Source organism: Ochotona princeps, chromosome 20, assembly GCF_030435755.1.
Source record: "Ochotona princeps isolate mOchPri1 chromosome 20, mOchPri1.hap1, whole genome shotgun sequence".
Lineage (NCBI taxonomy): Eukaryota > Metazoa > Chordata > Mammalia > Lagomorpha > Ochotonidae > Ochotona > Ochotona princeps.
The window spans coordinates 29875093-29887958 of NC_080851.1; the positions used below are offsets into that span (position 1 = coordinate 29875093).

General features: G+C 45.6%; 1 long non-coding RNA gene and 1 pseudogene across 1 annotated transcript; both read left to right on the top strand.

The window, feature by feature from the left end:
* Window positions 1–9585: 9585 nt before the first annotated feature.
* LOC101531082 (FGFR1 oncogene partner 2 homolog) lies at window positions 9586–10248 on the top strand (annotated as a pseudogene).
* A 775-nt stretch (window positions 10249–11023) lies between these two features.
* On the top strand, window positions 11024–12309 carry LOC131482801 (uncharacterized). The gene is made up of 2 exons (XR_009247304.1): window positions 11024–11192; window positions 11951–12309. It is a non-coding gene; the product is annotated as an uncharacterized LOC131482801 (long non-coding RNA).
* Window positions 12310–12866: the final 557 nt, after the last annotated feature.

Here is a 12866-nt window from a genome sequence, read left to right on the forward strand (position 1 = left end):
ATAGGCATTCCTTTATATGTCAATTGATTTTTTTTCACGTACACATTTAAGGATCTGTTCCTTATGTTCAATTGAAGAGAGCTTGATAATCATGTGTCTTGGTGAAGATCGCTTTTGATCAAGCCTGTTGGGAGTTCTGTGCCCCTCTTGGATCTTGTTTCCCAATTCTTTCTCCAGATTAGGGAAATTTTCCTTTAATATTTCACTTGATCTTAGCCAAAAGGCCGAGAAGCGATAATTTTCCTTTAATATTTCATTAAATACATTTGCAAACTCAGCTTCTCTTTCTGCACCTTCTGGGACTCCCATAACTCTTATATTTGGCCTCTAAATAGTGTCTTTCAATTCTTGAATACTTTTTTTGGCCTGATCCAGCCCTGATGACAGGAAATATCTTCCAATTCTGAGATTCTTTCTTCTGCTTACTTCATTCTATTTTGGAGACTCTCCACTGTACTTTTTAATTTGCTCTACTGTGTTCTTAATTTCTGATATACCAGCCTTGATTTGCTTTATTGCTTCTTTAAATTCTTTGAACTCTTGCATGAGCTTCTCATTTTTGATCAGAATCTTTAAAATGAGTCTTGTGGATTCTGTGTCCCCCATTTTCTCTATGTCTTCCTCAGTTAACTCTGAGTTCGCATAGGGTTTTGCTCCTTTGCAGGGGAGTCTTCAGTAATATTCATTGTGCCTTTGTCTCTTCTTTTGCTCTTGATCATTGTACTTCTGGTTATCAGAGTCGTCTCCTTGGGGTAGGTTTCTAAGCTGTGTCACCCACAGGTCTACAATGCGATTTTACTTATTGCAGTTGGTACACAACTTTTAGCTTGCAGCCACTTGTGCCACAACCTCCAGCGAGTTCCAGGTCTGGGTTCTTATGTCAGATTTCCACTGTGGTCTCCACAGCCCCAGCTCTTGTCTCACCACTCTCCACCTCCTGTGATATCGTGCTGAGGCTGCACTGTTGTCTCTGCAATCTTTCTCCCACTTGTGGTTGGAGCAGGTCCCAGGATTAGAGAGACACAGGTATCCTATATAATTAGGTTGTTGGTGGCACTAATCTTGTCCGAACCTGTTGGATGTTAGGTCTGGGTGCCACACGGACCTATTTTGACCCATACGACGCCACAGTCGCCATTATTTTCCTGCGGGACCAGTGCAATGCAATGAGCTCAGTGAGTTCTCGTGAGCTCAGCACATGCGCAGTTCATTGTTGTCCCCTGCAGTCCTAAAGCTATTGCCACAGTGTGCAAAATGGCGCCTGGCATACCCCTACTACAGTTCTTGATCTGCTGGCTGTCAGGTCTGAGGGCTACCCAGATCTGTCTTGGGTGGAACCTGTAGAATGCCACGTTGCTGCAGTTCACTGAGTCAGAAATGAGTTCACTCCCAGCTCAGTGAATGCTCAGTCCTTTCCCTTGCCTTTGCCTCCTTATGCAAAATGGCGCCCAATTCAGCTCTAGGAGGATGACCAGACTGTGAAATCCACTCTGTTCTTGCACTGCCCGTCTGGGATCTGCTACTCTGTCTCTGCTCTTGGTCAAATCAAACGGACCAGCAAGACGGACAGTTCTTTGTCTGGGTTCACCTCCCAAGCTCCCAGTGAAAGTCCCTTCGCACCTGGTTGCTGGTGTAGTTCTGGCTGCTGGTGGAGTTCATATCGCTCGTTAGTTGAATGCCGCTGCAACCACACCATTATTTTCACTGCTTTCCTGTGTCTGTCAGTCTCCAGGTACCCCTCTGCTGTTGCTCTGTCCTTTCCTATTTCCTGGATTATGTCTTCTCTGCTTCATCCTGATTAAATGTTTATCCATCCATTTAAACATGTCCTTACCCTATTCTGCCATCTTGATTCTCCATCTAATCCCTGCCTTTTGATTGGCTGTTATTCTGCTCCTGCCTTGATTAGTTAAATCTAGGTTTGATTTCTCAGAAAGGCACCAATCAGAGAGAACCACTTGATTTCTATAAAGGACAGACAACTCTTCCCTGGAAGCCAGGAGGTTTTTCACTTTCAGTATATCTTGCTTTGTTTATTGTCCTGGTCCCCCATGGAAATTCTTTAAAGTGAAACAAGAATTGAACACACGTTCATCCTCACCCTCACCCTCCCACCATGAGGGCAGTTGGATTTTTATGGCCAACAGGACTGGAGCACAGAGTGATGAAGTAGTTCACTCTAGATCACACAGCTCATGAGCACGGGAGCTGGAGTTTGAGCCCCCACCGCCCAGTTCTAGGCTTTGCCTCTAAAGTTGTCAGCAGGATCAAGGGCAGCCTTAGCCTCTGCACCCCGTAATGTATGCTCTGGGTGTTTCAAAGGGCAGCAGAGAGCTAGTGCTTCTGAAAGACATGAAACATTCAGTTCTAGAGCAGATAATACATAGTGTTTTTTCAAGTCTTACATACTCTGGGAATTTTTTTTCCAGTGTTTTTTATTTCTCAAGAAATGAATCCAACTGATCCAACTTCCTGCAAATGCGTTTTAGGAAAGCAGCAGAAAGACTCAAGTCCTTAGGCTCCTGTACCCATGTGGGAGACCTAGAGGTAGCTTCAACCTCCTTGGCCCAGCCCTGGCCATTGCAGCCACTTGGGGAGTGACCCAGTGGGTGCAAAATCTATCACATTCTCTCTGTAACTCTGCCTTCTGAATAAACAAATTTTTAAAGATTTATTTTCATTGGAAAGGCCAATTTGCAGAAAAAGGAGAGACAGAGAAAAAGATTTTTCACCTGCTAGATCATTCCCTAACTGGTGTCAATGGCCAGAGCTAAGTTGATCCATAGTCAAGAGCCAGGAGCTTCTTCTGGGTTTCGCACACAGGAGCAGGGTCCCAAGGCTTTGGGCCATCCTCTACTGCTTTCCCAAGCCACAAGCAGGAAGCTAGATCAGAAGTGGAGCAGCTGGGACATGAACTGGTGCCCATACTGGTGTTTGAAGGCAGAGGATTAGCCAGTTGAGCCATTGTGTTGGCTGCAAATAAATTAAACTTAAAAAATAAAACAAAACAACTCAGAGGTGGGTATCTGTCAAGGTGCTTGGGATACCCCCTTCCGCTCCTAGGTCCTCCTGCTAATATAGACCGCTGGAGGCAGTGACGATGGCTTAAGTACCTGGGTTTCCGCTCTCTATTTATCAAAGAATGCTCCTCTGAGTCCTGGTTCTTCCGTTTCCAATCCAGCTTCCTACTAATGCATCCTGATGATGGCTCTGTCACCCAGGCGGGAGAACTGAATGGAGTTCTGGCTTTGACCTGGCCCAGCCCTGCCTGCTGTGAACTTTTGGGGAGTGAACCAGTAGATAGAAGACCTTTCTCCATCTTGCAAGGGGATAAAATAAGTAAATAAACATTAAAAATAGTTTCTTCTCCAGTTACACCATCCAAATCACTTCGGATTGCCAGGAACTTCTTCCAGATCTCCTATATGGGTGTAGGGGTTCAAACTCCTGGGCCGTCCTCTGCTGCTTTCCCAGGTCATTAGCAGGGAGCTGGATCAAAAGTGGAGCAGCCAGGGAATGGCAATCCAAATTGAATGCCAGCATTGTAGATGGCAGTTTCACCAACTATACAGCAATGCTGGCCCAGATATCCTTTTGTTTCTTTTTTTTTATAAAGTGCAAATTTTTGAAATGCTTGCAAGGTTTTTTTTCACAATATGTACCTTCCACAAACTTGCTGAAGATCTCTTACATATATGGATTTCCATTTTTTTTTTTTGCATCAAAGTATGCTTTCTTTTAAAAGATGCATTTCTAGGGCCCAGCATGATAGCATAGTTGTTAAAGTCCTCATCTTGACACGCCGGGATCCCATATGGGCTCTGGCTCTAATCCTGGCAGCCCCGCTTCCCATCCAGCTCCCTGCCTGTGGCCTGGGAATGCAGTCAAGGATGGCCCAAAGTTTTGGGACCCTGCACCCATGTGGGAGACCTGGAAGAAGCTCCTGGCTCCTGGCTATGGATTGGCTCAGCTCCAGCCATTGTAGCAGCTTGGGGAGTGAATCATAGGATGGAAGATCTTCCTCTCTGTCTCTCCTCCTCTCTGTTTATCTGCCTTTCCAATAAAAACAAATAAATCTTTAATAATAATTTTAAAAGATGCATTTCTTTTGGGCCAGCAATTTGGTGCGGTACATTAAGCCACTACCTGAAGCATTAATAGGTGCTCCACTTCCAACCAAAGCTCCCTGCTAATGGCCTGGGAAAGCAGCAGCAGATGACTCAACTGCTTGGGCCCCTGCACCCACATGGGAGACTTGGAAGAAGCTCCTGGTTCCTGGCTTTGGACCAGCCTAGATATGGCTACTGTGGGCATGTAGGGGAGTGCATGTATTGGGACTGAGCCATCTCAGTTGCTGATGACTGTGCAATGGACAGTATGTCTCAATGCACATGGGGGACATGATAGCCAGTTCATCCAGGACGTTAAGTTCCTTATCAGAGGATGGAAAGCAGAACAGTTTGGACAATTCTCCTGGCCAAGCTTTGCAGCATGTTCCTAAGTCTGTGGATGCACTAAGGTGGACTTTGTCCATCAGTAGACCTTTGAAAGATTTTCTCAGTCCTGCAGTAATTAAACTGACGTTTCAGGGTTATCAAAACTACTCAAGCAACATCCTTGGAACACTCCGCCCCACATTGGGGCCTCTAGGGCATCACCAAGGACCATCTCCATCACTGGGTGCTGATGTTTGATGGCAAGGAGTGGCCCTCTCTCCATCTTCCCCGTGAACTCAGGAGAAAAAAAAAAGACTGAAACATGTTCCACGCTTGTTGCTCCATGCCTGACCCTCCCCACAATAATCAGAGGTCCACATAGGCATGCATCCCTCTCAACTACATAAACAATATCAAAAACAAATTTTAAAAAGTTAATTTCCCTGATGATAGACAGTATTGGAATCTTCTCTTATATTAATTGGTTACCTCTATTATTTTAAACATTTATTTGAAAGGCAGAGAGACAAAGGCAGACAGGCATGTAAGTAAAGGGAAGTCTCCCAATCACTGGCTCACTTCCCAATGTCAGCCAGGGCCGGGCCAGGCAGAAGTCTCTCAGGGTGATGACAGAGATTCTAACCATGTTTTCTCCGAGTGAGCATTCGCAGAAAGGTGGAACAGAGAACTGAGCTAGAACTCAAACCTGGGTACACTGATAAGGGGATGTGTCCAACACCCACCCCTGGTCATTAAAAAAAATCCTTTCATGAAACTGCTTGTTCATCTTGTTGTAAAGTTTTTATACCAAATGTGTTCTAAGTATTTTTATCCTTTTGTGGTTTGCCTTTTTGTTTGCTTGATTGAATATCTCAAAAGCAAAATGTTTGAAATATTGAGAAAGTCCAATTTACCAATTTATTCATTTAAAAAATGGTGTGCCTCACTGGTTACTCACAACCATGTCAATTCCATAATGTTGCAAATTGCTGTTGATGTTATGTCGGGACTCTTGGTTGAATGGGATGATATTCTGCCAGCTCTAATAACGGACCAGAAATGGTCTCCCCAAGAGACTGTTCAACCCATCTGGACAATAAACAGCTGGACTTTATACTTGGAAAAAAAATGGTGTGCCTTTTGGATGCTGTTATTCTATCTGGGTAATTCTTGCGTCACACCCAGTAGCAAAGATTCCCTTCCTCTCTTCATCTCTTTTTCTACTGTTTTCCTCTACCTTCTTCTCTTTCTTTTCCTCCTCTTTCTTAAAAGAATCATTTTGGAGCTTGTGTTATGGCACACCTGATTAAACCACTGCACCAGCATCCCCTATGAGTGCTGGTTCAAATACTGGATGTTGCACTTCTGATCCAGCTCCCAGCTAACGTGCCTGGGGATGCAGCAGAAGATGGCCCAAGTGCTTGGGCACCTGCGCCCACCTGGGACACCTGGTAAAAGCTCCCGGCTTCTGGCTTGGGGTCAGCTCAGCTCTGCCTGTTGTGGTCATTTGTGAATGGAAGACCTCTTTCTGTCTCTGTAACTTAGTTCTTTAAACTAATAAAGCAAATCTTAAAAACACACACACACACACACACACACACACATTTTTCCCTTTACATTCCCCTAGATTTTCCTATACTATATTCTTTGCTCACCCTTCATCTCACATATCAATTCTTATTTAAGAACAGATTTTTTTTAAAGCCAAGTTTTGTTTTTGAAAGCTAGAGAAAGATCCATTTATTCCATGTGATTGTTCACTCCCCAGACGATCACTCTAGTCGGGGCCAAAGCTGGAAACCAGGATCATAATCTAGGTCTCCCACATAGTTGACAGGAACCCAATTACTTGATCCACCCTGTATCCCAGGATCCGCACTGGCAGGAAGCTGCAGTCAGAGTCAGGAATTGAGTCTGGGTACGGCTAATGGGACATGGCTGTCTTGGCCATTTAAGCTAACTACCTGCTTCCTCATGGGAAACTATTGTGGCATATTTTTATTTATTTATTTATTATTTATTACATTGCATGGTCTCATAGGCTCTGGGATTCCCCCAACCCATCCCCATGCCCTCCCCCCATGGTGGATTCCTCCACCTTGTTGCAGTAATACAGTTAAAAATTCAGTCAAGATTCTTTTTTTTTTCAAAGATTTATTTATTTTTTATCACAAAGTCAGATATACAGAGAGGAGAGACAGAGAGGAAGATCTTCCATCCAATGATTCACTCTCCAAGTGAGCGGCAACGGCCGGTGCTGCGCTGATCCGAAGCCAGGAACCAGGATCCAGGAACCTCTTCCGGGTCTCCCACGCGGGTGCAGGGTCCCAATGCATTGGGTCATCCTCGACTGCTTTCCCAGGCCACAAGCAGGGAGCTGGATGGGAAGTGGAGCTGCCGGGATTAGAACCGGCTCCCATATGGGATCCCGGCGGGTTGAAGGTGAGGACTTTAGCCGCTAGGCCATGCCGCCGGGCTCCCTGGGACTTGTTTATGAAAACTGAAGTTACAGGATATTTGAATTTGGTGAGGTCTCCTTTGATAAGCAAATATTCCCTGGACAGCCACCATATCCAGCACTCACAGGCATGCATATATTTCTACCTGTCTTGTTTTGAGCTTGTAAAGTTTTTCTTCACATTCTTGTAGAGTCAATGGTACATTTAAAGGGCCTTTTAAAATGTGCATTTTATTTAAAAGGGTTGGGACACAGAAAGAGAGAAAGAGAAAGAGAAAGAGAGAGAGAGAGAGAGAGAGAGAGAGAGAGAAAGAGAGCACTATCTTCAGTTGGTTCACTCCCCAAATTGCACAACAGCCAGGGCTGGAGCAGGCTGAAGGCACCAGAGTCAGGAACTCCATCCAATCCTCCTATACGGTGGCAGGGATCCAACCACTGAGCCACACCTTCCCAGGTGTACGTTAGCAGGAAGCTGCAATTGGAAGTAGAGCCAGGACTTGAATAGGCATATTATTATGGGATGAGGAGGAAGATTGGATATTCCATCATCAGGAAATTAAAGCAAGAGAAACACTAAGTCAAAATGAAAGCAAATTAGATCCCCTCCCTCCCCCCCCCCCCCCCCGCAAATGGAACATCACCATTGGGGAGCAAAATGCATATAAAAGACTTGGTGGGCTAAACGGTGCCATTTTCTCTGGAGAAGGCGTTACCACAGCCCGCTTCTGGGAAGTGACTGTCCCGCATTTTCAGCATTATCCTGGAGTTAAACACCTGTCAACCTTATTGCTTACAAACAATAGAATCCGTCTGAGAGCAGCGACTGGAATTGAGGGTCGAATTGAACAGCCTCAAGCTGATCAACACCAATCATTTTCAAAGGGAATTTCTTGAAGGAATGGAGATGGATTAACAAAACCCAATCTGAAATGTTTTATAAATGATTTGAAAAAAAAAGAACAGAATTTTTTTTTCAGCTTCACACCCTTGTACTGACACTGTTGATTTTCACGTGTCCATGCTGTGACACAAACTCTGGAGCAAACCCAGAACGCGCAGAGTCCAGAACTCCAGGTGGGGCAGCCAATATTAAAATTTCAAGTCCACAAGGAGCCAATCGGATGCAAGAGGCGGTCTAGGGACCTGTCTATCTTCTGGGAAAGAGCCAACCAGAACTGCAGTGGGCGTGGACTCGGTGGAAGAGTACATAAATAGGTGGGGAGAAGAAGCGGGAATCTCACAGAATGCTGTGAGAATCCGAGCTGCCGAGGAAATTCCACCCGACGGTTTCTCCGAAGACCTGCCGGGTCCTGTGACCCGCCACCCCAAACCAGCCAGAGATTTATATGGATGCAGTGAACTCGCCCTTGGAAAACAGTAACTCGTCCGAAAAAGAATGTCCTCGGGAGAACGGAAAATGTTACCTCAGCTTCAACTCGACCAGCAAGGCCAGGAACCGACTCAGGTCGGTCCTGGGCACCACCCTCCAGGTCCTGGACCTGACCAAAATGGCCTTGGACTGCCTGCTGCGGGGATTGGCTCTGACCAGCTTTTCCAACCATCGGATCGTCCTGATCTTTGTAGAGATGAACAGCGACGATCATCATTATCTTCCTCCTCCTCATCGGGCCCATGCCAGCAACGTGCCAACGGCATGGTGTCACTGCCCATCCAGAAAACCAAACACCAGCTTGTGGTCTGGACCTGCGACCACCACGGCAAAGAGCAGCAAGGCGGCAGCTACTGCCCGTGCTGTTCCCTCGTCTGGCTACGTCCACTGGACAAATGAGAACTCTGCCGTGGACGGCGGGGGCTGCCCAGATGGGATTCTCTGGCGGGAGGCCCAGGTCCTCGCGGGCCACCCCTGCCGGTCCTCCAGGGACACGGAACCGACCGGCATCGTCGTCACCTGCACGTGCACGGTGGCGGCATCTCTGAGACGACCAAGACGACCAAGACGGCAAGGCGGGAAGCCGGAGCCGTTGGGCGTCGGATCACATGACTGCCATGAGCGTGGGGAAGACGACGTCGGGAGCCACCGCCACTTCCGGCCACGGAACGTGTGGAAGGCGGGCGGTTCTCTGAGCTTTCTCCTCAGAGATGGGCGTCCCCTCCGGCCCGGGGAGGTAGGTGCCACGAATGTTCTGAGCAGGCGCACGTGGGGGTGGGGCGGGGGTGGGCAGGGACTGGGAAATAGCAAGACCGTGAAGAAGGACGGGGTCGGGGGGAGGGGTCTGCGGACATGAGCTTTTTACTCATGGGAAAAAATGGGGTTGTTGAGTGACATGATATCCAATACAAATGACTTTTCTGACATGTACCTGATTTTATATATTAAAAAAAAAAGGTCTAATTAGGTGTCACTCATGATTTGAGGAGTAAAGTGCCCAAATGTTGTAGCACTCACTGTAAATTCTCAATTTTGAGTTAGATGACTGTGATCAAGAATGTTATGACCTGGCCGTAGGTGAAGGTTTGCTCTGGCCAGTGATCGGGCGAGTCGCTGTGGCTGCCCGACGTCATCTCCGTGGGTGGTCCTGCCCGGCTCCCTCGGCAAAGAGACCGACCCCAGGCGTGGAGTCTTGGCCCTTGAGGAGGGTGTATGATAGGTCCTGGGTTGGCCGTGACTTTGAGTCCCAGTCTCCACGGCAGACGGCTGCGAGGAGTTGAGAGCCGAGTCTCCCTGTAGAGATGAGTTGCACAGTTGAGAAGGTGCTTACTGATGCTAAAAGCTCTTGTTGAAAGGTTGAGAGATCACGATGACACAGCAGAGTCATTCATCGAGCAGACCACGGCCCTCAACAAGTCAGTGGAAGCAATGAAGCAGTATCAGGAAGAAGTTCATGAACTTAATGAAGTTGCAAGGCATCGCCCCGCTCCGCATTAGTAATGGGAATGCAGCGGAGAAACAGACCAATCAGAGAACTGCATCAAGAGAACAAAGAATCGCGAACATCTCTGGAAGAACAGCCTCCTTGGAACTTCTTCTCGTGAGCTAGTATCGAGAACAAATGTTTAGGTTGCTAAAGGCTACCAAAAAAGATGATCCGGAATAATAACGAAATTAAAAGAACAACACTCCTAGCAGTTACAAGCACGTGTGGACCAGATAACTGAAATGGCCGCGGTGAGGAGGAAAATTACTGAGACTGATGAACAACAGGGCTGCAAAGAACAGGAACGAATACTTTAACTTGGAACAAGAAAGCAAAGGCCTTATCCTTCAAATAATTCGAGAATTGTTTTTGAACCCGAGGAAAGACGACGCATCAGAAAAGTACATCGCTCTCAGCGCTGGTGACCAACAGTGACCCCTGTTTGCCAGGACCTGCCTATGCACCCGTGAACCACTGAGCAGAGCCCTTTGTCTACAACATGTTCAGTTAACCGCCTGAGAGCAACCAACACATGCAGTTATGGCCATGACCTCATCCAGAAACCAAATGGAGAGTAAGAACTGAGCCTGTGACCTGCAAGGAGGCAGTTTCCCCGCGTGCTGAGTGTATCAGGACCTTTCCACATTGCTTTCTGGATGCACTTTGATAAACCGGAATATTCTCCGGAAGTGGGAATCCACAGAATTCTCCCCATGGAAAATAGATATACTTCTGCCATAGTTCTAGAAGTGTAAGACCTCTTTCTAAAGTTTATCTTCCTGTTTGGTGTCAAAAGTTAAATAGCTTATCAACCACAAGACTTCAGCTTTAATTATTGTCTATTTCTCCCATTAATTTTAATTTTATCGGGCTCTGCACTGTGGCCTAGCAGTTAAAGTCCTCGCCTTTAACGTGCCAGGATCCCATATGGGCGCCAGTTCTAATCCCAGCAGCCCTACTTCCCATCCAGCTCCCTGCTTGTAGCTTGGGAAAGCAGTCGAGGATGGCCCAAAGCTTTGGGACACTGCACCCGTGTGGGAGACCTGGAAGAAGTTCCTGGTTCCCGGCTTCGGATTGGCACAGCACCGGCCATTGCGGCTCACTTGGAGAGTGAATCATCGGATGGAAGATCTTCCTCTCTGTCTCTCCTCCTCCTCTCTGTATGCCTGACTTTCCAATAAAAATAAAATAAATCTTAAAAAAATTTTAATTTTATCAAAGAAAAGCCCAGTTTAAAGGATTTAGGAATGTCTTACATGCACCTTAAGAGGCGATTTAATTTGTCCTGATATTCACCTGTTGTCCCACATTTACTTAAGTATATGAAATATCATTTCAGGAATGAAAGAGAAGAAATACTACTTTCTAAGAAAGAAGATCGTGTAATAAACATTTAGTAGGCTAAACGACTCCTTGGAAAGAGTAAGTTTTGGTTCTAAGTATGTAACAAAGATGAGATTTTTCTCTGGTTGATTTCAGAGAATATTATATAATTCACTTAGCCAACAGAGTTGTATGATAAGCAGACAAATACAGTAATTTCAGTTAACTGAAAATTCCTCTGACTCATAGCACCCTTATTTCAACAGTAATTATTCTTGAGATATAGAAAGTCAAAATTCTGTATCAATTTTTAAGCTCCATCTGATCTTAGGATCTTCAAGAGTTTTCTTAAAATATTTCAGTTGAAAGTGGAGGAAATATGGATTCAGAAATGTGAATTACTAAAACCCTGTAATAAACTTGCTGTGTTTGTTTCAGTAATTTACAGGCTTAGCTGTTTTTATTGTCCACATGCAACGGCCTTGGCATTTTATCTTTTTCTTTCAATGTTGTGATGATGGAATATCCAATCTTCCTTCTTTTCGCTCCCACAGGCAGAAAAGCTACACTGGGACCCCTATTCTATATTTTGCCAGGACCTATTGTACCCTTAATACACTTAATACATTAGGAATTCCACCCAGGAATTTTCATAATGATTTTAGCTTTCATATTTGGTCTCATGCAAGTATTTGGCTCATGTAAAGCTAACTTCTGTGTAAAGTCATGTTTGATGCCTATTTTTCCCCCATTTGGATAACCGATTACTATGTTACTTAAGTATGATATGCATTTTGAAATTAAACACTAGTTTTTATTCTTTTCTGACTCTAATAATCCACATAATTTTTTAACAGGTCCTGTTATATTTTCCTTCAAAATGCATCTCAATTGAGCTATACTACAATTTAGTTGAGCCTGGAGAATATGATGCTGGGGCTGGTGTTGTTGCAAAGTGACATAAACAGCATCCTGGCTGCTCCTCTTCCAATCCACCTTCCTGCTAATGACCTGGAAAAGCAGCAGAAGATGGCCCAAGTGCTTGGACCCCTGCCACCCACGTGTGACACCTGAATGAATCTCCTGGCTCCTGCCTTTGGCCTGGCCCAGTCCTGGCCATTGTGGACATCTGGGGAAGTGATCCAGTGGGTGAAAGATCTCTCTGTGTGTTTCCCTCTTTTTGTAACTGTTTCAAATAAATAAATAATCATAAAAATATTGTGCTGAGTGAAACATAAATGACCACAATTTTATGATTCAATTTATATGAAAAGTTCAGAATAGACAAACCCTTATAGATAAAAAAAAAAATAGATCAGTGAGTGCCTTGGGTGGGATAATCGCAGAGAAATTGCTAATGGATGAGGTTATTTTGGGAGGTAAATAAGAACATTCTAAAACTGCCAGTGATGAAAGTTGTCTGATTTTGTGAGTGAAACCAAAACAACTGACTTGTATTCTTACACCAGAGGACTTTAAGGCAACTGAACTATCAAAATCACCATGTAAAACAGTACAGCCAAGGTCAGCTGTTATTGGGGGTGGGCCGGGCTGGGCCAGGCTACAGCACCCACTAGCAAACGCCAAGGTGAGGCGGGCCATGCCAGACTGGGACGCAGTGCTAGTAGGGACCAGGGATGGAGGGGGTAAAGCTGGTAGGGAGAATGTGGAGGGCCACCCTACTGGAACACCTCGCCCACTGGAGAGCATGAGTTGGGATGGGGGCAGACCAGACCGGGCAGGGCTAAAACACCTGAGGGCCTCATGCAAGCC